Source organism: Hemicordylus capensis, chromosome 2 (genome assembly GCF_027244095.1).
Source record: "Hemicordylus capensis ecotype Gifberg chromosome 2, rHemCap1.1.pri, whole genome shotgun sequence".
NCBI lineage: Eukaryota > Metazoa > Chordata > Lepidosauria > Squamata > Cordylidae > Hemicordylus > Hemicordylus capensis.
In genome coordinates, this window is record NC_069658.1 from 37179618 (window position 1) to 37207316 (window position 27699).

Below are 27699 nucleotides of genomic sequence, written 5' to 3' on the forward strand. Positions count from 1 at the left end.
CAGGGCATAATCCATAAGGGTGTTCTGTGCAAACCCTATTGAAATGAAGAGGAGCTCTGGCTCTTCAAATGACTTAAGATAAGATTTTAATAAGCAGTTCTAATAATGTGCAATGATAGCCCTTCTCCCAAGGACTGCTCTCTCATGAGAGTGAAAGGCCATGAAGACACACATGTGGGCTGAATGGCAGCAGCCGTCTAGACTAGTAGCTCAACACAAGTAAGCCATTAAAAAGCATGGGGAAAAAAGGCTATCATTAAAACAGGGTGCTCACAGAGTTCAGATGAGAGGAGAGCTGGTCTTGTGGTAGCAAGCATGACTTGTCCCCTTAGCTAAACAGGGTCTGCCCTGGTTGCATATGAATGGGAGACTTGATGTGTGAGCACTGTAAGATATTCCCCTTAGGAGATGGAGCCACTCTGGGAAGAGCATCTAGGTTCCCTGGCATATCCAAGATAGGGCTGAGAGAGATTCCTGCTTGCAACTTTGGAGAAGCAGCTGCCAGTCTGTGTAGACCAGACCGGCACAACTCAAATGACCTGGCGGGCCGAAACCAACCATGACTTGGTTCATGGGGGCCGAGGTCAATTCTTAGGGTGCTGATTATTAGAGTAACACCTAATATCAATCAATCAACCAAATTAAAGTGAAATGAATTAAAAATGAATTAAAAATGAATTTAATCAATATTTAACATTTTATGTTCTGGAAGGCCAAGATTGATTAAATTAACATGAAATAAGTTGAATTAAAATTCATTCTAATAATATAAATATTATACCATCTGTACAAAATACATAATAAAATGCATTGTTCTTCCTTTCCACCTCTGCCAAATCATCACACATAACATGGAACACTTTTAAGGGGAAAAAATATATGAGAATCTCTTCTCATAATTTTGGAAAAGAAGGGAGAAGGGGAAAGAAAGATGGAAAGGATGCAGCAGGAGGCTTGGCTTGAGAGAAAGAGAGAGAGAGAGAGAGAGAGAGAGCGGGAGAATGGAGCAGTCTTGGAGGGGGAGGGGGAGAGAGAGAGAGAGAGAATGGAGCAGTCTTAGTGGGTGAGAGAGCAAAAAGGAGAGAGAGGGAGAATGGAGCAGTCTTGGCGAGAGAGAGAGAGAGAGAGAGAGAATGGAGCAGTCTTGGTGGGTGGGTGAGAGAGAGAGAGAGAATGGAGCAGTCGGTGGGTGAGAGACAGAGAGAGAATGGAGCAGTCTTGGCGAGAGAGAGAGAGAGAATGGAGCAGTCTTGGCGAGAGAGAGAGAGAGAGAGAGAGAGAGAGAGAGAGAGAATGGAGCAGTCTTGGTGAGTAAGAGAGAGAGAGAATTAACTTGGTGGGTGAGAGAGAGAGACTTAACTGCGCAGGCGCGCCTCGCAGTTGGGAAGCAACGCCAGGCCAAATGGCAGGCCCGAGTGTCGCTCTGATTTCTGCTGCTGTGCGCCGCTGCTGCTGTGGGGGAGGGTAAGGAAGAACACCCGCACTCCTGCAGCCATCTCCTCGGCTGCGCAGCGGCTGGAATTTGGGGGGGATTTTTTTTTAAGCAGCAGGGTGAGGAAGGGGAAATAGCCCCAGGGGCCAGGAAAAAAGGCCTCACGGGCCGCATGCAGCCCCCGGGCCGTATGTTGTGCAGGCCTGGTGTAGACAATACTAAGCTAGATAGACCAATGGTCTGACTCAGTATATGGCAGCTTCCTACGTTCCTATGGGTAGATGGATATGGATAGATGGATACATGGATGGTTAGGGGAGACCAGCTGAAATTTAAAAATGTTTTCTACTTCTGTTTAAAGTTGAGCAGAGCCACCACCAAGAAGGCCTGCCAAGTGCCACCAACAACTGTGCTTCAGAAGATGGTGAGATGCACAGGAGAACCTCACTGTATGATCTCACAGCTTGGGCAGAACTATATGGGAGTAGGCAGTCCTTCAGGTAACTTGGTCTTAAGCCATTAAGGACTTTAAAGGTCAAAACCAGCACCTTGAATAACTTGCTTAAGACCTACATTGTTTTAGTTTATTGCTGGGATGAGATTTGAACTGCTTTCATTGCTTGGATTCTTGGCTGCCATGCTATGCTACACACTCAGGATAAATTTCTATGAGTAAGAGAAGACAAGATCTTGTTCACAGGGAATGAATGGCACGTAGCTTCTATTCTAGTTATGTGGCTTCTTTAATCATTATGTTTCATTGGCCTAGAGACGTTTTGCTCAGAATTACAGCCAGAGCTTGGCAATCTTGCTTAATAACTGGCTGCTACTTCTCATCCATTAGATAGCAGGTGTTTTTCCTTTGGGAAGAAACAAACCCATAATCGTCTCCCTTCATCCCATTGACACTTATTAAGGCTTAGAGTCATTGTCTTAAGAAATGGGAGTAGCAGGTGCAAATTTCTAGTTGCAATTGACTTGCCCATATTTTCTCATCAGGCTGGGCTGGCTTTCTTTCTAAGATAATCACAGGCCCCATCAGCATAATGAACCCCACACTGTTGTTGAATATCAGAGATGAATCAAGATGCTTTGGTGCCTGAAGCAGAAGATCCAAATCCATGCCGATCAAAATATAACAATAAATGAAATAAGTGACAATTTGTTGTCTTTTAATGGTACCTCAAAATCTGTCTCCTGAAGTGGGCTAACTCCTCCTTCCTAAAGGAAGAGTCAGTCTTGCTAACAGAACATACAAATTGAGACAGAGATTGAGTTTACATATGAAGTAGCACAAGGTGATATGAGGTAGAGGAGTCCTGAGGCCAGGGCCGGATGATGGCATGCTGAGGCCCTAAGCCAGGGGTGTCAAACTGTGGCCCTCCAGCTGCTGTTGGCCTACAACTCCCATCATCCCCAGTCACCATGGCCAGTAGGCAGGGATGATGGGAGTTGTAGGCCAGCAACATCTGGAGGGCCTCAGTTTGACACCCCTGACCTAAGCGATGTCAGACTTAAAAGTCTCCATAACTTTACAAAATGGGTAAAGTCCAGCACCAGTTCACGCCTCCCTCTGCCCCACTGTGTGGCTCAGGATTACAGCAGCATTTGTCTGAAGAGGTGAGCGGGCATTGGTCTAAACCAGGCCCTGGTCTAATAAATTTTCAATATGATTTACAGTTACTTCTACACAGATTTATAAACTTAATATGATAAATACCTGTGTAGCCATATAAGTATATCTTTGTCTTAGAACAAAAATGACTGTTTTAGAGTCTCCTCCCGCTTTCCCTTATTTTTCAACCAACTATGTAAGACTTCTAAATTAGTCATTGCTTGGTATTCACAGGCCCTCCCCCCTGATATACACAGGTCTTTCATAATGTAACTTACTTAGCTTTTGCCTAAATCTGGCACTGCCTGAGGTGACTCTATCATTTCAAATGTCAGGGGGATCATGTAATTCCACTCTATTCTGTATTGGTCAGATTTTACTTGGAATACTGTGTTCTGGGCACTGCATTTTAAGGAGGACATTGATAAACTAGAATGACTTCAGAGGAGGATTCTCAAGGAGGAGAGCTGGTCTTGTGGTAGCAAGCATAAATTGTCCCCCTTACTAAGCAGAGTCCACCTTGGTTTGCATTTGAATGGGAGACTGCATGTGTGAGCACTATCAGATATTGCCCTTAGGGGATGGGGCCAGGGAAGAGCAGATTGCAAGTTCCCTCCCTGGCATATCCAGATAGGGCTGGGAGAGACTCCTGCCTGCAAGCTCGGAGAAGCCACTGCCAGCCTGTGCAGGCAAAACTGAGCTAGATGGACCAATGGACTGACTCAGTATAAGACAGCTTCCTATGTTCCTATAAGGACAAAAAAGATGACGAGGGGCTGGAAAACAAGTCTTATGAGGAATGGTTATAGGATCTGGGTATGTTTAGCCTGCAGAAGAGAAGACTGAGATATGATCGATTGGAGGGGTTGTCACATAGAAGGAGAGTGAATTTGTTCTCCGTAGCTCCCGAGGGCAGGACTAGAACAAATGGGTTGAAATTACATGAAGAGAGAGGGTAACCCATCCTCCCCTGCTCAGGGGCAGAGCCACCATTGGGCAAATAGGTTCAAAGAACACTGGCTGCCACCAATCAGGGGCCGAGAGCGTGGGCCCAGACACTCCCCCCCCGCCACATCTGATGTCAGACGCGGGGGCATTATTTTGGTCCCAAACCGGGCTGCACGGCCCCATTTGGAGCCAAAATTGGTCTGCGCTGCATTGCCAGCATGGCCGGAGTGACTCTCCTTCCCTTAAAGGCAGGAAGAGCCGCTCCTGGTCCCGCTGCCAATGCAGCAGGGCCGATTGATCTCCCTCCCAAACGGGGCCACGCAGCCCCATTTAGGTGAGAGATCGGCCTGCGCTGCATTGGCCGAGCAGCTGGAACAGCTCTCCCTGCCTTTAAGCAGGGAGAGCTGCTCTGGCCCATGCTTCCCAATGCAGTGCAGGCCGATCTCCCTTCCAAAAGGCTAGCCGAGCTCCTCTGTGGCTAGCCGAGCCCCTGCATCTGACATCAGATGCGGGGAGCGGGGCTAGGGGGCAGCGGTGGCAGTTGCACACGGGCCGCCGCCAGCCTCCCTATGCTCCTAGCCCTGCTCCCTGCACACTGTGGTGCCAATTGGATTGGCCACCTCCATGGCTGCAATTTGCAAAAACCCAAGAGCTGGTGATGCTTTCAGGCAAATCGATTGTCCCATGTAGTTTGACTCTTGGCAGTTTTTTAAAAACATGACCAAAATTATTTTGGTTTTTCGACTCCATGAACCTAAAGTCAAAATCACCATCGGAAATCATTCCCTGAAGGAATCCTGGACTATACTGAGACTTTGGCTCTTTCATTAAGATACAGTGATGGGACTAATACGTACAATAACATGGCTTTTCCAGATCTATGGATCTTCGACTGAAAACTCTGTGAACACAGCATGCTGCCTGCAAGCTTGCCGGCTGGAATTATCCAACATTGTCCCCTAGCCAGGATGATTGTCTGCATTTCCTCTTTTGGCCGAGTCTCAGTGCATTTTGCATTTCCCATTATTATTTTTAAGCTGACATATCCTGGCTTCTTTGGTTTCTTTTTGTTCAGTCTTGTGAGCAGCCAAAAACCCAAAACAACATTCTACTAAAAAACATCTTTTGATTGGATTGCTAGATGTTTTGATTTTTTTAAAGCATCAGGGATATCTACAGTATTTCTTTGAGTCCAACACCACCGCTTCCTCCCAATTTACCAGGGGCTTACTCTTTGCTTTTTGAGGTACTAAGATCAGATAGTTCTTCTATGAGTGCATAAACATGGCCATTTATAGAGCTGCTTTTCATTCCTTGCTGCCTTATTTTAACTATCCATATTGCTTAGGAAGAACAGGGACAGCCTTTTGCATACCAGTGCACACAACATGAAATGCAATACCATCTGAAGACAAAGAAGCTGCAGCACTGTAAAGCTGGTGGGCTGGCTACACTCTGATGGGGCTACTTTAAAAAAAAATCTAGAATCTTTGTGGTCATATCCTTGTAATATGTTTTAAATTTACAAAGCAAGATTGCTTTAAAATGAAGGCATAATTAACATGTGCCAAGTAATCTTGAGCATGTATCTTATTGAAGAAGATCAGACTCATCTTGCTGGATCTGGCTGAAGTCAGGGGCGGAGCCACCGTTGAACGAATGGTTTCAAAGAACCTGGGTTGTTGCCAATCAGGGGCCGCGCCTGGTGCCCCAGCCACGCCCCCTGAATCTGACGGCAGATGCAGGGGGCGTAGCTTTGCTTGCAAACGGGGCCGCGGTGTGTGGCCCCGTTTGCAGACAAAATCCCCGGCCAGTGCTGCGTTTGCAGCGTGGGTGGAGTGGCTCCTGGCCATGCTGTGAATGTGGCACTGCCTGGGCAATGTGCTTGCCCCGTGTGGCCCCGTTTGCAAGCAAAGCTATGCCCCCTGCACCTGATGTCAGATGCAGGGGGTGTGGCTTAGCATCTGCTGTCAGATGCAGGGGGAGTGGCTAGGGGGCTGCGGTGGCGGGCTGGCCCCGGGCTGCCACTGGCCTCCCTCCACCCTTGGCTGAAGTCACTGTAATCTAGCATTACTTGCAAGAATCCCAGCAACCAGCACAGCAAGCACTACCTGGGCCACTAGAAATTAGCCAGTAGTCTACAAGTGGGCCATAGTCTGCCTATCTCTGCCTTAATCATTAACTCAGGGGTTCTCCAACTTGGTTCCCCAGCAGTGTTCTCTCTAACAGGGATTCCCAGATGTTGTTCACTACAACTCCCAGGATCCCCAGCTGCAATGGCCTTTGGCTGGGGATTATGGGGGTTGTAGTCAACAACATCTGGGAATTCCTGTTGGAGGGAACACTGGTCCCCAGATGTTACTGGACTACAAGTCCCATCATCCCCTGTCACAATGGCCTTTTACCAGATGATGGGAATTGTAGTCCAACAATGTCTGGGGGCTCAAGTTTGAGAATCCAGGCATTTAATTTGTTGTAAATTGTTTTTAACTGCTGTAGGTGTTCAGCCTGGTTCTCTAGGGTTTTTAACTGTTTAAATGTTTTAACTGTAAATTAGTTTTAGGCTGTTTTTATAGTTTGGATTTTAACTGTTAATTGATTTTAATTTTTTTATTTTGATGTAAACTGCCCTGAGCCTTTTTTTTTTTTTTTGGAAGGGTGGCATATAAATAGAATAAATAAATAAATAAAATAAACTGATTCACTAGAAGAGCCTGTTTCATCAGCCGCATGAAATGCACAGGGGGAGTTTTGTATGAATATCTCTAGCTATATATAGAGAGAGGGAGGGAGAGAAATATGCACATAGTTCCTGTATGGGAAACATATTTTACAAGATGAGCTTAAAAGATAAAAGAAAGAAACCTGATAGCAGAGAGAGAATACATGACTTCAGTATGGCCGTGTGTGAGCTCCAGATGTGAGGAGAGCCCACACATTTTCTTGAGAGGAGATGTTTGATTCTGTACACCAGATGTAACACAGCAGTACGAAAACAGAAAACACATTTTGCAAGTGTTATTGTACCTGGGCATAGAGCCTTCCTTCCCCTTGCCAGTCTGCTCTGTTGCCATGTCCCCTAATTTCCTCTGGGTACAGTGTTTGGAATGTTGGCCACTCAGAATTTCCTCTGCAAACTAACTCCATACTTAGAGCCAGGAGACGTAGCTACAGAGCATGTTGGCAAGGCAGAGAGGGCTAGCCAGTGTGTTCACATACCCCTGTACCCTGTAGGGACAATGGCCGAATAGGGGCACACTCATGCACACTTCCTCTAAAGCTGCTCTCTGAAGGTCACTTCAGTGGTCAGATGTGACTAACAGCATTGTGGAGGCGGGCATATTAATGCTTGCAGAAATAAAACGGTTTATCTCAAGATAAATATTTAGCATTGCATTTATTTCATAGTAGCTGACTGTGTTGCAAGGAGAAAGAGTTTGACATCAGCCTGCTTCAAAATGTTTGCATCAGTTACTCGATCATTTTCTAAAAATAGCGTGTGAATTGGAATGGAACCAGAGAGTGAGGAGATACTGATGAATCTGAATTGGAGCTAAACTCAAAGGGCGATGCACAAGTTGTTGTTGTTGTTATTACATTTATATCTCACTCTTCCTCCAAGGAGCAGCGGTGTACTACATACTTGAGTTTCTCTTTCACAATAACCCTGTGAAGTATGTTAGGCTGAGAGAGACATGACTGGCCCAGCGTCACCCAGCTAGTTTCATGGCTGAACGGGGATTTGAACTCGGGTCTCCTTGGTCCTAGTCCAGCACTCCAGCACAAGTTATATGGTGCACATGTACCTGTACACAGGTACATTTTTGTGTGAATGACTGTACATGTGAAACCAATCCAGTTTGGTTAAGGCTTTGTACACACACGTTCATTTTAAAAGTCAAAAAGCTATTGACTGGGCACACATTCATTTTAAAAGTCAGCTCAGGAACTTGAATGCATAGGGTAGATATAGCGGCTAACAGCCAGACTATAGATGTGTTGGCGGAAGAGATATTTATGTTGCAAAGGGAGAGGGGCCAACTTTTGTCAATCTCCTCTACCTCTGAGACATATTTTTGGGAGGCACAGGTAGCTACAGGGGGGTGGGTGGGATAATTGCTGGAAATTGGCCTCCCTACTTGTATAATCTATATATTTAATTCTCTAAGGCATACCCATCACTAATCCCGTGCGTGGCAGCTCTTGTGAGAGTTCGCAAGCAGAAGCACCTGATTGGGCAGTGGGGATTCCATATGCAGATAGGGAGGAGGAGCCTGTGATGGTTACGGTCAGTTTTAATGCAACTGTTACTGGTCGGAAGATGTTCTTGATTGTAGAGGAGAGGAGAGGGGAGGAGTGGGCCGGCTAAGGCGCAGATGGTCTGCTCCTGGCCCAGATAGTATTTATTTATTTAACATATTTATATGCCACCCCAAACATATGTCTCTGGGTAGTTAACAATATAAAAAAATACAAATTAAAACAAAATTAAAATGTGAACACATTCAAATCATTTAAAACTTAACACAATGTTAAGAACTGTAAGTCTAATTAAAAGCCTGGTTCAACAAATCTGTCTTAACTGCCTTTTGGAGAAAAGGTTAAAAATCTGTCAAAAATCTGCTTGCCCTTCTCTTTTATGGTTTGGGTGGTAGGTAGCACCCATCATGCCCTACCACGTTGGTGTCCCTAGGACCTACCTAAGGGGAACAATGGTGTGTTTCGAGTTCCCCATTATTCCCTATGGCCAGAACAAGCTGTACTCATAACTGCAGAAAAGTTTTGCATTGCAATTTGCAACCCTGCCTTGAAAAACACTGCCGAAGCCCACAGTAGAAGGGAATCTGTCGCTCTCAACACAGAACACACATTTCAAAAAGAGTCCAAAAATGGCCCAAAAAGAATCCCTGACCCAGAATCCACTGCAAGCCACAGTGCCTGCACTTCAGTAACATCAGATCAAGCACAAGTTGCTCTCTCTCACACACAGTTATGACTCCCTACGTTCCTAGTATTGCAACAGCTGCCACAGCAACACTAGGGGTGCACATGAAACAGAACTCGTGGTTCAGTTCAAATTTGATAGGATTTGAACTGAAACACATGCTTCCAAACCAGTTCAGTTGAACCAATCGGCCAGTCCAGTCTGTTTGACTGAACCAGTTTGGTGGTTTGGCTATACTTCTAAAGGGGAATCTGGTGAGTATTCCCATTTATAAGCAAAGGAGTGGGAATGGGGGAATCTATAAAGGGGCGGCGAAGTGGGTGTGTGAGAAAATAATGTAAGTACTCAATGACAAACAATGAATCCACTCTCATTTGCTACCAGAGAATCTACACTCAGAATACCTCAGAAACAATGAAATCCAGTACCCCATGGGCTTGTGGGTATGGGGGTAGTTGGAACCCTATGTGCACTACCCCACCACTTGCTCTGGGCCACCCCGGTACCCCCCAAGTGGAGTTATGGGGCTGCTGAATTCCCCATTATTCCCCATGGGAAGCTTAAAGACATGCAAACTTCACAAATTCTTTAAAAATCACCCCTTTGCCCAATTCCTTTGGAATCTGGATGATACCAGGCACCCATTGGGGTACTATCACCCAACCTACTGTGGCACTCCTAGGAGGCACCCACAGGCAGAAATGGGCACTGTCTGTCCCCATTGTCCCATAGGGTAGATGCAGTGCACATCAACAACAGCAGAGCTGTGCAAAGAACAAGGTTTCCAAAGGTCATGCACATCCACTGTGTCACACACTCACCACATCCATTGAGGCTATTCACACGATTGCAGAAAATCGGGCTAGCCTCTGCTAGCCCGATTTTTGGCAATTGTGAGAACCACCGGGCTCGGCTGCGAGCCCAGTGATTCTTGAGCGGGTAGCCCAGTGGTTCTTGAGCGGCTTAAATTGGATAATCTTACTACTCTCGGTTTCTCCTCTCTGGTCACTGTGCGATCACTACCCAAAAGGTAGCTAGTTTTTGTTTGGCAGCCATTACCCCTGCTAACTTGGCAAAGAGGCACCTTTTAACATGGTGATTCTCTTTATTTAGCAGGGGGAGAGTAACTGGCCCTATCCACCCCAGCACAGTATCTCCAGTGACTGTTGCTGGTGTCTATCTTATGTTTCTTTTTAGTTTGTGAGCCCTTTGGGGACAGGGATCCATCTTATTTATTTATTATTTCTCTGTGTAAACCACCCTGAGCCATTTTTGGAAGGGTGGTATAGAAATCGAATAAATAAATAAATATGACCCAATCTTCATTGCAAAGAAGTCCAGAGAGAGAGAGTGAGAGTGAGAGTGAGAGTGAGAGTGAGAGTGAGAGAGAGAGAGAGAGAGAGAGAGAGAACCTGTCCTGTGCCCTTCCATGAGGTCCCCAAAATACGAGCACAACAATAAACCATCCAAGGCATTTGAATACATACACACACACACACACACACACAGCTAGACTTGAGATTATGTAGTGGGGAAGCATAGTATACCTGTGCGTGTGCGCTCTGCGAAAGGGTTAGTGGGTTTAGGGTTAATTTTTGCCATGGTCTCAGAATGTGGTAGTTGGGATGGAGGTGTGGGGTAAATGGGTGCGGGGAGGAGGCTAGAATCTGGGATTTCCTGCCCACTCAGAGCTTGTAGGCTGCTGGGCAGAGAATATTGAGACTGATATATCATGGGCACAAAGGGCTGGAGGACAGTCTTCTGTTTTTTAAAAATGCAAAAAAAATAAATCTTTGGAATGGGAAAAAAGACAGAATTGTTTTCTAAAACCATGAGGCTATGCTACCCTTCTAACCACCTATTAGTACTAGCTAACAGGGATCTCTCCCACACAGAACCCCTGTTTAAACTTCTAAACTAAACAACACACAACTTTTTAAATTCAATTGCATCCCAAAACCTCCCTCAAACAGGAAAAAAGCCAAGAATACAGAATTCCAGGGGTGTGTGTGTGTGTGTGTAAGAGAGAGAGAGAGAGAAAGAGAGAGAGAGAGAATGGGGTACACGCACTCAGTCTAGAGCTTCACCCATGTTGTGTGTGCAGTTGGCCACTTCTATGGTCTGATCTCTGAGTCTACTTTTTCTTCTTCAATCTTCTCCTGCAGTCTTCAGATTTTGGGGGCGGGGGGGTGCTGGGGCAAAAGCCTGGAAAATGTGGCCGGCCAGGTGGCCAGTGGCCACAGGGGCTGGGGCTGATGGCTGGCACAGACACAACAGGCACAGGCAGGCAGTGATTCTCTCAGCAGCAGGAAAGGGGTGAAAAAAGAATTCTTCTCATGACTAAAAAAAGTAATGCAGCAGATAATCCATTCCCAGGCTGGAATGTAGTAGCCAGCAGGGGCAGGCAGGCTGGGTGGCAAGGCAGGCTGGGCTCAGACTGGCAAGGCAGAAAGCAATAGGCAATAGCATGGCAAGGCAAGGCAAGGCAAGGCAAGGCAAGGAAAAGCAAAGCAAAGCTCTCTCTCTCTTCTCCCACAAGGCAGAAAGGCAGAATGGTGGCTGCTGCCTCTTTAAATCTAATTGAAAATTCCTCCTTGAACTCCCCTGTCCTTGCCCCTTCTTTGACCCTTCCCCTGGCCAATGTGGGGTCAGTCAGGAGTGGAAAAAGCCAAAAGAGCCAATCTGGAACTAGGAGTGAATTGTCAGCAGATCAGCCTATGCTGCATGCCCCTGCTGGCTACTGAATGCCAGCCTGGGAATGGATTATTTTCAGTTCACTCATCTGAAGCTTGGAAGGGTGGGAAATTAAAATAGACGTCAAACACAAAATGGAGACTACATGGAGATTGTCACAAAATGGAGGTCTGAAACAACAAAACCTTCGGCTCCAAAATTTGGGCAATTTGCTTTGGAGCCAAATCTTTCGGGACTTGCAGGTGGGCAATTTGTTTTGTGCACAAATTGCCCGAAACAGGCAGATCTGGGTACAGAATGATCTGTACCCGAATCTGCCTGTTTCGGGCACAACGTTTCGCACATCCCTAATCACAACCCATGGGCTATGAATGTCATTTCACATTGAATGGCTGGTCTGCTCTGATGATAGATCTTTACAGGTGAGGGGGTTATACAGCTCCTCAAGCTGTCATTGGTTTAGCTGTTCTGATGTCACAGAAGCCTGGGCAGCCTTGGGCCAGACAGCTGAGTGGTATCTCTCTGTCCCTCTCCCTGCACAAGAGCTGGATGCAAGACTTTTGGGACCTTTCAGCACCATGGTTGGATTATTTCAATAAAAGCAGCAATAACCAAGAATGAACACATACAGAATTATTTCCACTCAGCACAGTGGAAAACCACAGACAAACCGACACACTTGAGAAATCAATCAATCAATCAATCAATCAGCTTTATTACGGTCAAAGACCAGCATAGGTAAATACATACAACTATCAGTGAATATAAAAATGTCTAAGAAGTATGAAATATTTAAAATAAGCTATAAGATATGCTTATAGGTAAAAGCAGGATACCTAAAAAATAAGGGAAGACAACTGATAAGACTAATAAATCTGATAAAACAACTAACTGATATAAACAATTTAGTGCAATCTATATAAAAAATTCGTCTATAAGGCGATACTGCTCTAACAGGATGACTACTAAAATGGAGATGAAACATAGTTAACTATATGAGTACATATCTAACTATAACTTAAAAGCAGCTAATATAGTAAACTTATTTAAAAACATGTTTATTTATTTTTATTGTTAAAGTTATATACCGCCTTTCATTAAAAACAATTCCAGTTATGTTAGAATCAATTGGTCAGTAGTTAAACCTTAAACCATGGGTTATGGGCTGGCAGTCAGGGTCCGACGACTCTTGCACACTGCCTCACAGAACCTAGCAACATTGTACGTGAAGGTTCGCTTTTCATCCGAGAGCAGCATCTTACTGTAGACTTGACTGGAATGGCCGGGGTAGTTGCGAAGTAGAGGAAGTATGAGCTTCTCCCGGCTATCTTTATAAAGCAGGCAAGATAAGAGTATGTGTTAAGTGGTTTCCACCTCCCCAGATGCACAGGGGAAAGCCTTTCCGTAAATGGGATCTTCCTCCTGTATTTACCTTCCAAAACAGCGAATGGAAGGGCATGACAGCGGGCGAGGGTGAATGTCCTTCTGTGACTTGGTATTTCCAGCTGGGTCAAATATGTAGGGTGTGGGGGATACTGTGAATCTAGAGCTGTCTGAGGCCTGATATCCAGGAACCATACTTTGATTCACCTGGCGTTCCGTATCCAGGATCCTCTGTTTGATGGCTGTTTTTGTCTTGTCACTGCCCATAGCAAGGAGGTAAGCTGGGAAGAAGCCCAATAGTGACACCATATTATCCCACTTCCATGAGGACTGGAAATTGTCCTGCAGTATTAATGGGGCCAGGCCCTGTGGGCAAAGAGCTAATTTGAGCCAGTGACTGAGAGCAGTCATCCAAACTTTAGCCTCAACTTTTATCATGCCAGTTTCTAGACACAGAGTGGCATTGCAGATACATTGGAGATACAAGCTAGGCACTTGTAAGGCCGCTCTTAGAAATTTAGATTGTACATGCTCCAATATACTAAAGTTAGAGAGGAGTCCTGGGTGGGCGCCATAGAGTAATTGTGCCAGCAGCTTGGCTTCAGATAGTCTGAGTGCCGGCGGTACATATTGGCCACCTCTAGTTTGAAGGAACCTCAAGATGGCAGTGTTACTCCTCTGTGCTGCTAAGGCAAGACACATTTGAGATAAGGGGAAGGACTTTTCCACAGCACATGGCAGGCTTCTAGATAGGTTTGTGATTAAGTGCTACATAAGAGAGTATAAACATCTGGGATGGATGTTTCTCATTTGCCTAACAGTGCCTACATTTTATCATGCTGATTTTGATGCCCTGCTAATGAAGCCCTTGCTGTGTCTTCTTTGTGTGTCCATCAGATAATGGCTTTTTTAAAAAAAGCACAGGGACTATCAACAATATATTGCAAGGTAGCTTGATTGCTATTATATGGACTCTTAATTAGGCTCTAAATTAAGTGGTAATGATTTGGAATTTTTATAGCTTGTAAATGTGCCAGTAGTTAATGCAATATGACAAAAGGGCTCCACATTATTACCAAGACAAAGCACTTCTGGATATGTTAAAGGACGTAGTGAGGTTTCCCTTCAATTGTCTAACTTCGTTCCTGGATGACTCATTTAATAGCTTCATTTTCATTTTCCCTTTCAGTTTTGGATTTTTAATCCCCCCCCCCCTAAATTAAACTCTTACTTGAATTGTAGTTTTGCGGGAGTTTCCAAGACAAAGTCATCTCCTGGTGCTGACCAATTTTTTTTTTTTTACCATATGCCTTCAGGCAGCATTATCATGGTCAGTATGTGGGTAAACAAAGTCAACTTCTATGGATAAATGGCTGCCACCACTTTTCCATAGTAGTGGCCATTTTTAGCCACAGAACCCCATTATAATGCTGTGTCTCAGAGCAAATTGTGTTTTATTTTCCTCTGGGGTGAATATTTGGTCATTGCCTAAAAATCAATCAATCGTTCATTAAAATGACAAAGAGTCCATGGTTCATGAATACCAATGAATTACACAATAAAGGCAGATGGGGAATTCTGACAGTTGTCATATTTGTAATGTATTTGTAACATCTGTCATATTGGGAATTCTGACAACTGTGGTATTTGTAACATATTTGAAACATATGTTATAAAAGTTAATCAATTACCAATATGGCTGCCCAAGCTTATTTATTTACTTGGTGGCATATTTGTCAAATAAATGCTGCCAGAATTTGTGTCTCATTGCTTAGTGATGCATTCTGTAGTAGCTAGAGTTGACAATTCATAACCCAAAGATTGCATCACAACCCCTGTTAACTGGGCAAAGAGGCACCTTATAAGTTCGCGGATTTCTTATCTTTGGCAGCAGGGGTGCAGATCCCCCAGTATGTTTTGGTAATCTGGAATAATGTGGTCTACATTTACTTTATTACCTGCTCCCTGTCTCTTGCATGCTTGTAACCACATCTCCCAGGTTGCTTGGCCACACCCACTATACATTCATAGGCATGTCCCTATTTTCATCAATGAAATATTGGAAGGTATAGTATAATGCAATGCATTGCAGCTGGAGATGATGGGAATTGTAGTTCAGCAACAGCTGGAGAACCAAGATTGCCTACCCCTGGTATAAGGCAGCTTCATATGTTTTCCTTCTTGATTTGTCTTCTTCCTACTTCTTTCCTTGTAGTCACAAAGCAAAGAGGATGAGGGTGCTGAGTGTGTTACCGGAACAAGCAACTTCAGTCTTAAATTATGTTCAGAATTATCTCAGGCTGACTTCCCAAAGGGTGCTACATAATGAACTTTCCAATTTAATCTTGCAAAGTACCAACGTGACATGGAATTGTGCTATAACTTTGTGCCAAGGTCTCTCCAGAATGATAATAGAGTGTGAATTTCCACAATGATCAAGACAATAATGGTGTTTCACATATTAAGGATATTATTGATTTCTGTACCTTATTATGCAGCTCCTTTTAATGTGACCCTCTTAATTTATTTTGCAATTGACTTTCTTACTGAAGGGTGATATTTTCATTCTCTGAGCTTTTCCAAGGCTTGTTGTTGCTGGCAAGATTTGGATAGGGGAGGATTTTGCTTCTTTTTTAAATGTATGAGTCTTGGTTGATCATTGAAAATGGCATACCCCAATTATCCCAACTGAAATTGGCATACCCCAATTATCCCAATTATACCCCAATGTGTTTGTGAGCCACAGCCTAGATTTATATGCAGTTGCAGTTGCCAAGGCCTCACTGTTATGGCTGCTCAAAGCTTCAGAGGCCTACTCAGGTTAGGCTCACTTGAAGCAAAGTGCAGTCTGCTGGGGCTTAAGTGAAGCAAACTGGGCCAAACCCTTCAGCCCTGGAAGGTTCACTTGCCTTCCCCCCCTTCAACTCTACAGTGGGGAACGGGAGAGGAGACAAATCTCCATTCTTCCTCTCCTCCCTGCTATGAGGGAACAAGCAGTGAACATAGGAAACTGCTTTAAACCAAGTCAGACTATTGGTCCATCTAGCTCAGTGTTGTCTAGCTCAGGTGGTCAAGCTTGGCCCTTCAGCTGTTGTTGAATGACAACTCCCATCATCTCCAGCCTCAGTAATTCTGGTTGGGGATGATGGAAGTTGTAGTTCAACAACAGCTGGAGGGCCAAGTTTGTCCACCCCTGGTCTACACTGGCAGTGGCTCTCCAAGTTTTGAGGAAGGACTTTTCCAGCCCTATCTGGAGATGCCAGGGATTGAAACTATGACCTTCTGCATGCAAAGCAGACACTCTACCACTGATCTATGGATACTCCTACTACAGCTTAACTCTTTAAAGGACTCCCCACCCCCACCCCCACCCCAACAAGTCCAGGGAATTGTGTGGGTGCTCCTGGGATTTGTAGTCTTTTCTGAGGTTGCAGTCATTGCTGTTATGATGACTTCAGGAATAGAAGGGGAAGATGTTCTGATGGGAGGAGCACTTGCCAAGTTCTTCAGCCTGTGGCGCTATTTTTCCCCCAGCCAAAGCTAGGTATGTGATGATGCAAGGCCTGAGGTGGGGGATGGGAGCTCTCTGGGAAAGTTTGGGCCTTTAACTGAAGATGTTGGCTGTTGCTGGTCTACTACTACAACAAAAACTAATTATATACTATATTTATATACTATATTATATTCTATAATATAACTATAATATAACTCTATATAGTATATAGCATACTATATACTATAACTCTTGCTTGTCTACAACAGTTCTCAAAGCAGTTTACATAGAAAAATACATACACAGAAAAACACATAATAAATAACTACTCTGGCCAAGAGTTCAGCACTGTTCTGTAGGTTGAATTTATGGATGTTGCCATTACCAAACCAAGTGCAGGATCTTACCCTATTTACTGTGAGCCTCCTTGGGCTTCGTTCTCTGGGAAAGTGGCATATCAGTAAATAGACTGATATTAAGCATCCTAAGATTGGTTGATCTTAAGCATCTAACTGAAGTGCTGAAAACGGAAAAAGAAAAAGAAGAGCTGGCAAAAAAAAAAGAAAGAAAGAAAGAAAGAAAGAAAGAAAGAAAGAAAGAAAGAAAGAAAGAAAGAAAAAAGAGTGAGGAGGAAATATTTCCAGACCACAAACTAGCTCCAGGCTACAAACTGGGAGTGGGAATCTTGAATGGTGTTTGAAGCAGTGGGGAAACAAAAAGCAGGAAGCAGAGTTTTACAGCCATATGAAATATTGATTTGTTTAGCAGGCAGAGTTTCACTCTACCATCATGAACTGAGAGAAAGGCCATTAGGCTTTGAAAGCAGTAGAGGATGCAAACCCTTTTTTTGTCAGATGTCATTGTTTTGTGTTGTGCCTCTGCATAGTAAGTTATTGTGAAATATTTTGACTGATGACCAGTGTTCCCTCTAAAGTGTGTGTGTGTGTGTGTGTGTGTGTGTGTGTGTACCCCTGAACACATTTTTGGATGTCCTCTCAGTTAATTTTAGATCCTGCTCAGGTTGAATCAGGAAGGCCCCACTCTCAATGCCTGTGTGCACACAGTGCCTTGATACTGCTGCTCAGAACAAAACCCATTCTGCACAAACATGAAGAAAATTAGAGAGGACACTGCTGATGACCCTCATTTTGTTTTGGGAGCAAAGGCTCCCCAAATGAGATCACATTTTGGTTCTTTTAAAATGTCTCTGGAGTCCAGAACTTGAAGACATTGCCGCAAATGTCCCGAATGGGGACAACTGTAGAACTGCTGCTTCCACTACTGCTACTTCAGAACAGCGTTGATGCTACCTTAGAAGTCTGCAGCAGCCCCAGTGGGGTGCAGTGTTACTGCTCTGTAATGCTGCATATATGTAAGCCTATCTTAATGAGAATATGTGATTTCTGTAATAGCATTTTGAGCACACTCATTTTGCGAACAGCATCCCTGAAGTGCGCTCTGAGGCAGAGGTGCACCTAGGCAATTTTGGACCCTGGACCAAAAGGCCTTTGGAGGCCCCCTTCCCCTGAAAATTAAGCATCATCATGCTCAGTTGGGTGACCACACTGCTCAGGACAGACTAAAAAGGATTTAGGGGGGCTCAGGGGCTGTGGAGGTCCTGGACTTCGGCCCTTGGAACATCTCCAAGATAGGGCTCAGAGAGAGACTCCTACCTGCAACCTTGGAGAAGCTGCTGCCAGTCTGTGTACAATACTGAGCTAGATGGGCCAATGGTCTGACTCAGTATAAGGCAGCTTCCTATGTTCTTGTGTCCCTTTGAAGCCCTACGCTCAAGCCCATGCTGATGCACTCATCCCCCATGTCTGCAGAGGCAAATGCAGTACTTATGGACAGATTCTTCCTGTGATCCCAGTGCCAGTAGAACACTGAAGTATCTGTCCATGAGTATAGCATTTGCCTCTGCAGACAAAAGCTGTAACTATGGGCAGCAGGGGGCGGAGCTTCTCAGCATGTCAGCACAGAGGCAGGGTTTCAAAGCACACTCTGGTGCTGTTGTACGTGAGTACAGTGTCCCTGTTCCCACCGCCCCCCCCCCCCAATAACACCTGCATAGGGCTATAGTTGCACATCCTTTTGGAGCCTGGACTTAAGTGAGTGAGAAGCTTCCTATGCAGTTGGGAGTAGGCGAATATTCCCAACTATCTTCAGCTGTGTTGATACTCTTTACATCCATATAGGAATAAGCACCCCAGCATTGGCAAGGATCATATTCACTAAAAGTAGTATGCAGACGAGCACATTCTTAACCCAAATACCAGCTGAAAGAATTCCAATCCTGTGTATTGTTAGAGTGCTCAGGAGGGGAGATTTGATTAAGTGCCTCAGCTACAGCAGAAGTGCACAGGTAGGGGAGCACTGCTAAATAATATTGTCCGGAGCCATGGGATTAAAGTTCTATATAAAGTAGTTTATTTGGGAAATCCATCAGAGGTAGATTCAGACCTATCATGACTCATGGCTAGCAACATACAGGAAGTGGAAAAGGGCGGGGTGTAGACTTCTCAATTTCTGGGGGGGGCATGGGGCACATGGGAGGAGTGGTCTTGTGGTAGCAAGCATGAATTCTCCCCTTTGCTAAGCAGGGTCCACCTAGGTTGGAACTGGAATGGGAGACTACATGTGAGCGTTTCTCCTAATCAGAGAATCATAGAGGGCCCCTAGAGGCAGCTATGCCTCTTAAGAACTTGCTTAGTTGTTACAAAGACAACACAGGACTGACTGCATTGTTCAACTGACTGATGAACTTGAGCATGAGAGCTTGCTGATGCTACCTGGCAGCCTGCGGGAGGGCATTGCCTCCCTCCAGGAAATCTGGAGGGTTTATGCTCCTGGGGAGGGAGAAGATGCAAGTCTCTCTTTCAGGTGAGAGAATGAAACCTGAGACTATCAGTCTAATGAAGGGGAAGCAGAGAAGAGCAAATATGGTCAGAGGGGGAATGCCTTTACTGGCTATTTCTATCCCTAATGCCCTAGTGCTCAATAGGGTTGCTGGTGCTAAGAGTCAATGTCATCAGGTACTGCATCTCCAACATCCCTTCTCATTGTCTCATGCACTGATCTATGACTCCCATCTTATCTTGAAGAATCTGGGACCGTTCTCTTGGTAGCAGTTTAGTCAGCTCATCTGCTACCATGTCTTGAGTTAGGTAGTACTTCAGCATAACTAGCCCACAGTCTTGTGCCTCTTGAACATAGAGCTTCTGTCTGTGTCAGAGAGAGTTGGATGCACCCTTGGTTGTCTTCAAACATCTCAGTTGGTTTTGGCTCATCAGTGCCAAAGTCTAACAGTAACTTATGTAGCCATGTGGCTTCTTGACATGCTTGGCCAGCTGATATGTACTCCGTTTCTGTGGATGAAAGCACAACAATTGACTGCTTCCAGCTAATCCAACTGATGGCTCCGCCTCCATAGAAAAACATATTTCTGCTTCTGGACTTGCAATCAGTTCTATCCTAGACCCATTCTGCGTCCATGTATCCTACTAGTCTGAGGTTGTTGCTTGCTGGTATCAAGAGTCTGAGGTTCGCTGTATCATCTAGATATCTTGCCAGCCTTTTGACTGCAGCCCAGACATTCTTGATTGGTGCATTTACTCTCAGAATTCCCACTGCTGCAGCTGTGTCTGGCCTTGTGACTGCTGCTATATACAGAAGTTTCCCAATTGTTTTTCTGTATAAACTGTTGTCTAACAATGGTTCACTGTCTTGATATTGCTTCAGGACGTTTGTCTCCGTTACTGTACTGACCACATTGGCTTCAGTCAGTTTTAGACTTTCTAGAAGATCCTTTATCTTCTGTTTCTGATTGAGAAGGTGATTTCCATCCTCTTCTCTTTCTATTTGAATGCTAAGATGATAGGAAATGCTTCCTACTTCTTTCACTTCTACTTCTTTGTTCAGGTGCTCCACAATCTCTTGACTGTCATTATTTTCATTGCAAATAATCAAGTCATCAATGTCAAAGTCATCAATAATCAAGTCAAAATGTATCATTTTTGAATCTTGAGTATAGGCAAGAGTTAGCTTTTCCTTGAGTGAACCCCTCCTTGAGTAACATCTGGTTCAGCTTCTCATTCTATGGATTCAAGCCATAGATGCTTTTCTGGAGTTTGCATACAAGTCTCTATTTTCCAAGTTTTTAAAATCCTGGTGGCTGCTCCATGTAGATATCTTCCTCTATTTCTCGATGCAGAAATGCAATTTTCACATCTAGGTGATCAACGTGCTGCTGCTATGCTGCGAAGTGTTCTTATTGAAGTGTGGTTCATGAGAGGTTCATAAGAACATAAGAACAGCCCTGCTGGATCAGGCCCAAGGCCCATCTAGTCCAGCATCCTGTTTCACACAGTGGCCCACCAGATGCCACTGGAAGCCTACAGGCAGGAGTTGAAGGCATGCCCTCTCTCTTGCTGTTACTCCCCTGCAACTGGTACTTATAGCTTCACTAATGACTACTAATCTGGCTTTGTAGCTCTTGATGTCTATTTCTGCATTGTATTTGGTTCTGAAGACCCTTTTGCATCCTACTGACTTTCTTCTAGTAGGTAGATCCACAAATATCCAAGTTTTATTTTTGTGTAGAGATGTTCAAGTTCAAGTTCTTTAATGTTACAGCCACAAGCCAAAACAAAAGAAAAGGTTTACGTTTATACAACAATAAATAGAGTATATATAATTATAAAAGTTTAAAATTAAAATTAATTAGATTTTTTTAACAGACTCAGAAACATAGTGATAATAAAATTAAAACAATAAAATATCCTTATTAACCACCCGGTGACGTTTATTAATGGCAGCAGCACAGAATTTAGCCACATTAGATGTAATTACACACTCTGAGTCTGAAAGCAACAAGGAACAATAAAATTGCTCCTGTCAATCGGGGAATTTACAAAGCAAAGGTGTGATGAAAGATTCACAAATATCCTTATAGAACAAGCTGAATAATAAAACATGTTCAATAGTTTCGACCTGATCCAGCCTACAAGGGCAAAGTCTGTCAGCAAATGGAACCCCTCTATAGCGCCCTTCTAGAACTGCCGAGGGTAAACAGTGGCAGCGAACCAAGGTAAAAGCTTTCCTATACCTCGGAAATTTCAACCATGTAAAATAATTCATTGCAGAGACTAGATATCTTCTTTCCTCCGAGATGTAAAATTTGGAGACCTTCCCAAGGTCATTTTGCTGTCTGGAGTCAAAAACCTGTTGTTAACCAGCAACTTTGCCTGATCAAAACCCAGCTTGGACAAAATTGTAACAGAGAGGCCCCAAATAGCTATTTTAGCCTCAATAGACTGGATCCACCTGGAGCCAAAATAATCCTGTAAAATTAGGGGAGCCAGGCCAACTGGCTGGTAAATTAGTTTAAGCCAGTAACAAAGTATAGTAATCTAGACACTGGCCTCCACCCTAATAAAGCCCATCTCCAAACGGGTAGCAGCATTTGAAATGGATCTTGAGATATTAAGAGCATTTCTCAAAAATTTTGACTGCACACATTCCAGAGTTGCTATGTTTGAAAAACAATCCAACTGCGCTCCATAAAGTAATTGAGACAATGACTTGGCTTTAAATAGTTTAAAAGCTGCTGCTAAGTAATAACCACCTTTTGATCGCAAGTACTGTAGAATGGCAAGTGAGCTTTTCTGGGCATTGGAGGCTACATAGTTCTCATGGGCCATCCTGGTGCACCCAGCATGGAAAACTACCCCTAGGTACTTGAAAAATAATACCTGCTCAATAAGTTGTCCCTCAATCCTCCAAGTGCGAATTTTAGGTCTCTGTGCAAAAGCCATTATTTTGGTTTTCTGAAAATTTATCTCGAAACCCTCCTTGCAGTGCAGATTTAATGCACTCAGCATTTTTCTGAGGCCTATTGGAGTCCTCGACAAGAGGACCACATCATCTGCATAAAGCAAGATAGATATATGCCTCTCTGCAAATTTAGGAGGGTGGGAATCTAAAAGGCTCAATTGATCCACCATGGAGTTTATGTAGTAATTAAATAAGAGTGGAGCAAGTATGCAGCCCTGCTTAACAACTCTCTGAGTCACAATAACACTTGTTAGATGCCCTTGAAGGCTGCATCTAACTTTAAGAGAAGTGACTGAATATAGTGCTTGGAGCAGGCATAACAAACAACGGTCTATGGAAGAAGATCCCAGTTTCCCCCAAAGCGTAACCCTTGAAATAGAATCAAATGCTGCCTTCAGATCTACAAAGGCAGCATATAAGGTGGTCGTACCTGGGGAGGAATATTTCTCAATGAGATGTTGCAATACTAAACAATGATCGGTAGTAGATCGACCCTACCTGAAGGGTCATCAGCAAGAAGGTTTTCGTGATCCAGCCAATCCTTTAACTTATCATGTAAAAGTTTAGCATAAAGCTTACCAATGATGTTAAGTAAGCTGATGGGTCTATAATTGGCTGGATTAGCACGTGTACCCTTCTTAAAAATAGGAACAATGACTGCAACCCTCCACATTTTGGGGATTTGTCCAGTCCTGTCTATATAAGTGAAAAGCGAGGCCAGGATTGGTGTCCACCATTTTGGATTGTTTTTAATTGCCTCCGGGGGAATAAAATCTTCCCCTGGTGCTTTGCCAGGTCTTAATTGTGCAATTAAAGAATGAATTTCAGAGATTGTAACCTGAGCCCACAGATGTGTAGACTCAATCTCATGAGAAAAATGTCCAGCGCAAGCATTAGGGTCACTATACAGATCAGAGAAGTATTTCTCCCACACTTCAGGGTGGACGTGACAGCTAGAAGGAGTGAAATTATAACTGGAGGAATGCTTAACTAAGTGCCAGAATAACAATGAATCTTTAGTTCTGACAGCCTGCTCTAACCTCTTCCAATTCTCCATCACAGTCTCTTTTTTTTAATGCCATAACAAGCAACTTATATTGTCTTTTTTCCTGCAGCAGATGCAGCTCTTCTTCTGCAGCTTTTCTCCAGCTTTTAGCTAGCTACACATGTTGGTAGTCTTTCAATGTCTTCCTATGTGCAGGGTTCCTGGGCAGGTAGGAGAGTCTCTTGGGTGGAACACCTTTGTTGGATCTTTGTTTGTCTCACTTCTGGCTCAGCTTCTGCTTCCCCTTCTGGTTTTGGTTCACTGGTTAGCTCCAAGCTTATGGGATATTTTTCTACTTTTGGTTCCTTTTCCAATTAGATTTTTGGTACAATTTCTGGCACTTCACTTGTGATTGGTGTATACTATTGCATATTGTCACTGTTCCAGTGGCCACATCAATAATTCTGTATCCTCTTCATCCTAGTGTATATCCAGAGAGTATTCCTTCTTCACATCTGCATTTCAGTCTATTTTCTCTCTCTTTAGGAACATGTGTATATGCTTTTGATCCAAACACTCTGATATGTCCTAAGCTGGATTTGTTCTCATGCCATAATTCAAAAGGTGTTGCATCTGTTGCTTTGGTTGGCAGTCTGTTCTGTAGGTGATTGGCAATCATGATGGTTTCTTCCCAAAAATTTGCTTGCCAACCCTGCATCCTGCAACATGCACCTTGCCATCTCGAATAGGGAATGATTTTCTCTTTCTGCTTTGCCATTTGGTTGTGGGGTGTAAGGCTCTATGTGTTCATGTTCAGTGCTTTGTTCCTTTAGGTAATTGGCCTTTTCCTTTGATGTGAACTCACCCCTTTATCACTTCTTAATCTTTGAGGTCTTCTGCCAAATTTGTTGCTCACTATTGCAACAAACTCCTTACATTTCTCCAGAATTTGACTTCTCTCTTTTAGCGTACAAGTGAAAGTGTATCTGGAGTTGTCATCAATGAAAGTCAAGAAATATCTGCTTCCTCCTGATGATTCAATTTGCATTGGTCCACAAACATCACTAGGAATCAACTCTAGAGGGTGCTGTAACTCTCTGTTTTCTGGTGAAAGCTTTTAGTTTGCTTGTTTTCCAAACAGCAGACACATTGTGAGTCACTTTCTTTGCAGGGCTGAACTTTCAAGCCTCTTGCTAAACCCTCTTCTCAAGTTGAGAAATTACTTTACATCGTTCTCTATGTCAAATATTATGTGATACATTTCCTCCACATTTTTATGCAGGCACCCCTTTGCAACGTTGGCTTTCTCATTAATGCAATCAATCTCATACAAGTCACTTTCCTTTAAAGATCCTCTCATTAACAACTCCTGTTTGTCTCCAATGTAACAGTGATCATTATTGAATTTTACTTCATAGCCTCTGCACATGACATATAAAACTTCCTCAGTTATCAAGGTTATGCTCGTTTTCTTTGGTAGCTTGCATCTGATTTTTGATTGTCCTCTGCAATGATATTTCTGCCATCCATCAGGCTTATTGGGGCTTTAAAATTCAAATCCAGCTCACTCAACTTTTCCTTGCCTTTAATCGGATTTGCAGTTGCACCACTATCGACAATTAGATTCCCATAGTCATTTTCAACATCATTTTCAGCAGATTCAAAAGTTTCAAAAATTATGCCAAACCCTTTTCCTACTTTTTCTTTGGAATTGCCTTTAGGTCTGTGTCCATGCTTTGGAGTAATTTGAACTCCGGGTACTGAGTCACCCCACTTGGAATTTCTTTCTGCAGGACTGTGGCCAGGGCCTTAGTTCTGAGAACAATTCACTTGCAAATAGCCTGGCTTCCTACATAGCCCACATACCTTGCTCTTTGTTTGGTTTGAAATTCTGTAACTGGACTCTTTTTTTCCTGAGTAACCTCACTAGCGGCTGCATCTCATATCAAAATCTTTAAGTCTAGAAATCATAAAGTCCAAATTTATTTTCTTTGTTGTCCTCCATAGAATAGTGTATCACTCAAAATCGCTCTGGCAGACTATTCAAAATAAATCCAATAATTACTCAATCTGGTAAATTAACATTTTCTTATAAACAACTTCTCGTAATATCTTGGATTTGATTAATATGCTCAGTTAAATCCTGTCCTCTGAGTTTCATATTACACAGTCTCAGAATCAGATCAATGCTAGTAGGTGTTTTTTTCTAGCACACAGGTATTTAAAATCTCCCAAGCTTCCTTCGCTATCCTAGTATTTCTCATATGCACAGTGATTGAATAACTTACATGCAAGCAGAGTAATCCATAGACCTTTTGGTTTGGCCATCTCATGCTGCTTCTTCTTCAGCTGCTTCAGGCCTGTCCGCTTGCAAGATGCTTTCCAGTCCCTGAGCCATGAGAAAGGACTTCATCCTGAATGACCACATTTCAAAACTAAATCCATCTAGCCTTGGGCTTGCTGCCTGTCCCTGTACTGCAGTCTCCATGGCAAAAGGAAGGAAGGAAGAGGAAGGAAGGAAGGAAGGAAGGAAGGGAGGGAGGGAGGGAAAGGAAAGGAAAGGAAAGGAAAGGAAAGGAAAGGAAAGGAAAGCTCCCTGCCATTTCTCTGGAATTCCTTTCCAATCAAGCTGGCTTTCCACTTACTTACTGTGCCCCTTTCTATGGGTTCACTGGGTCCATAACCCTGTTAGAGAGCTCAGGAGGCGAAATTTCTTATCTGCCCCAGCTACAGCAGAAGTGCATGGGTAAGGAAGCACTGCTAATTAATACTGTCTGGAGACAAGGGACTAAAGTTCTAAATAAATTAATCCATCAGGGAGATAGATTAAGACCTACATGCCTGGTTGCTAGCTACATACAGGAAGAGGGGAAGGGCGAAGAAGGAAGTCTCTTTCTTAGGTGAGAGAATGAAACTTGAGACTATCAGTCTAACAAAGGGGAAGCAGTATAGAGAAAGCATGGTCAGAGAGGGGACTCCCTTGCTCACTATCTCTAGCCCTAGTGCCCCCAGTGGTCAACAGAGTTGCTGGAGCTAATAATTGATGCTGTCAGGAACTGAATCTTCAACATAATGGTGCTTTCCAATCCAGACTGTCTCTTTGCTACCTGGGGTGAAACCCCACTTGTGTTGCATGTGGTGTTTCAAGTGACTCCCTTACAGTCAAAGTATTCGATATGCACAAAATGGGATTTCTCACTCCCTGTGCTGTGGCTGTTCTTGAAATGCAGCATTTGGTAACCCAGCAGGTGTTCTCATTTTGCTGATGGCACTGAGTATGTGTTAGCTTTGCAAATGAGTCGGGGCATTTTGCTAGAAGCAGCATAGATTCTTATCCGATCAAACAGTTAGAAAGTCAGATGTAACCATATGTGGTTGTATAAAGTTCCTTGTTAATGATTTGATTCCGAATTTCCAATACTGCACTATAACTGTTTGGTATAATGTTCATAATAGAGAAGAGGCTGGGGAATCCCTAGGTGCCCATTGTGCCTGCCCCTTTAAGTATAATAAGTAGAAAGACTCTTTCAAAGTGCACTTGAAATAATAAGGCAAATAACTCCAATATGATCTCTGTAATAAGCTGGATACAGGTCAAAGTGAAGTTTAATTCTCAAATTGGATTAAATGAGTTTGCCAGATTTCTGCCAGCCTGACTTCAGATTTTGGAATGTACTGGACAGTGCTGTATTCAGGAACAGTTAATTGAATGTGAAGTGGGGAGGAGAGCTGGTGTTGTGGGAGCAAGCATGAATTGTTTCCTTTGCTAAGCAGGGTCTGTCTTGGTTTGCATTTGGATGGGTAACTACATGTCTGCTGTGAGATATTCCCCTTAGGGGACAGGGCCACAGCTTGGTAGAGCATCTGCTTGCATGCAGAAGGTCCCAGGTTCACCCCCTGGCATCTCCAGGTAGGGCTGAGAGAGACTCCTGCCTGGAACCCTGAAGAAGCTGATGCCTGTCAGTGTAGACAATACTGAGCTAGATGGACCAAGAGTCTGAATCTGTATAAGGTAGCTTCCAAAGTGTGCACAGTCCCCCTGAGAACCATCTGGCCTCCAGTCTCTTCCCCTCCCTCTCTTCCCTTAGACTAGGAGAAACCTGATTCAAGCCCGAGTTAGGAGCCCTGGCAGCAGTAGCAGCCCATATTATCATGCTGGAGGGGTGGGAAATGAGCCCCAGCTGCTTGAGTATAGACAGCTGCTCTCTCGCTGCCTTCTGACCAGCGCATGTGTGCAGGCCACTTCCGGTATTATGCTGACTGGGGCGGCAAGAGGGTATACAGCCTCCCTGCAACAGTGGTTTTTGAAGCATTGCCGGAGGGTGAAACATGGTGGGGGAGGTAAGGACACATATTAACCAACCAATAT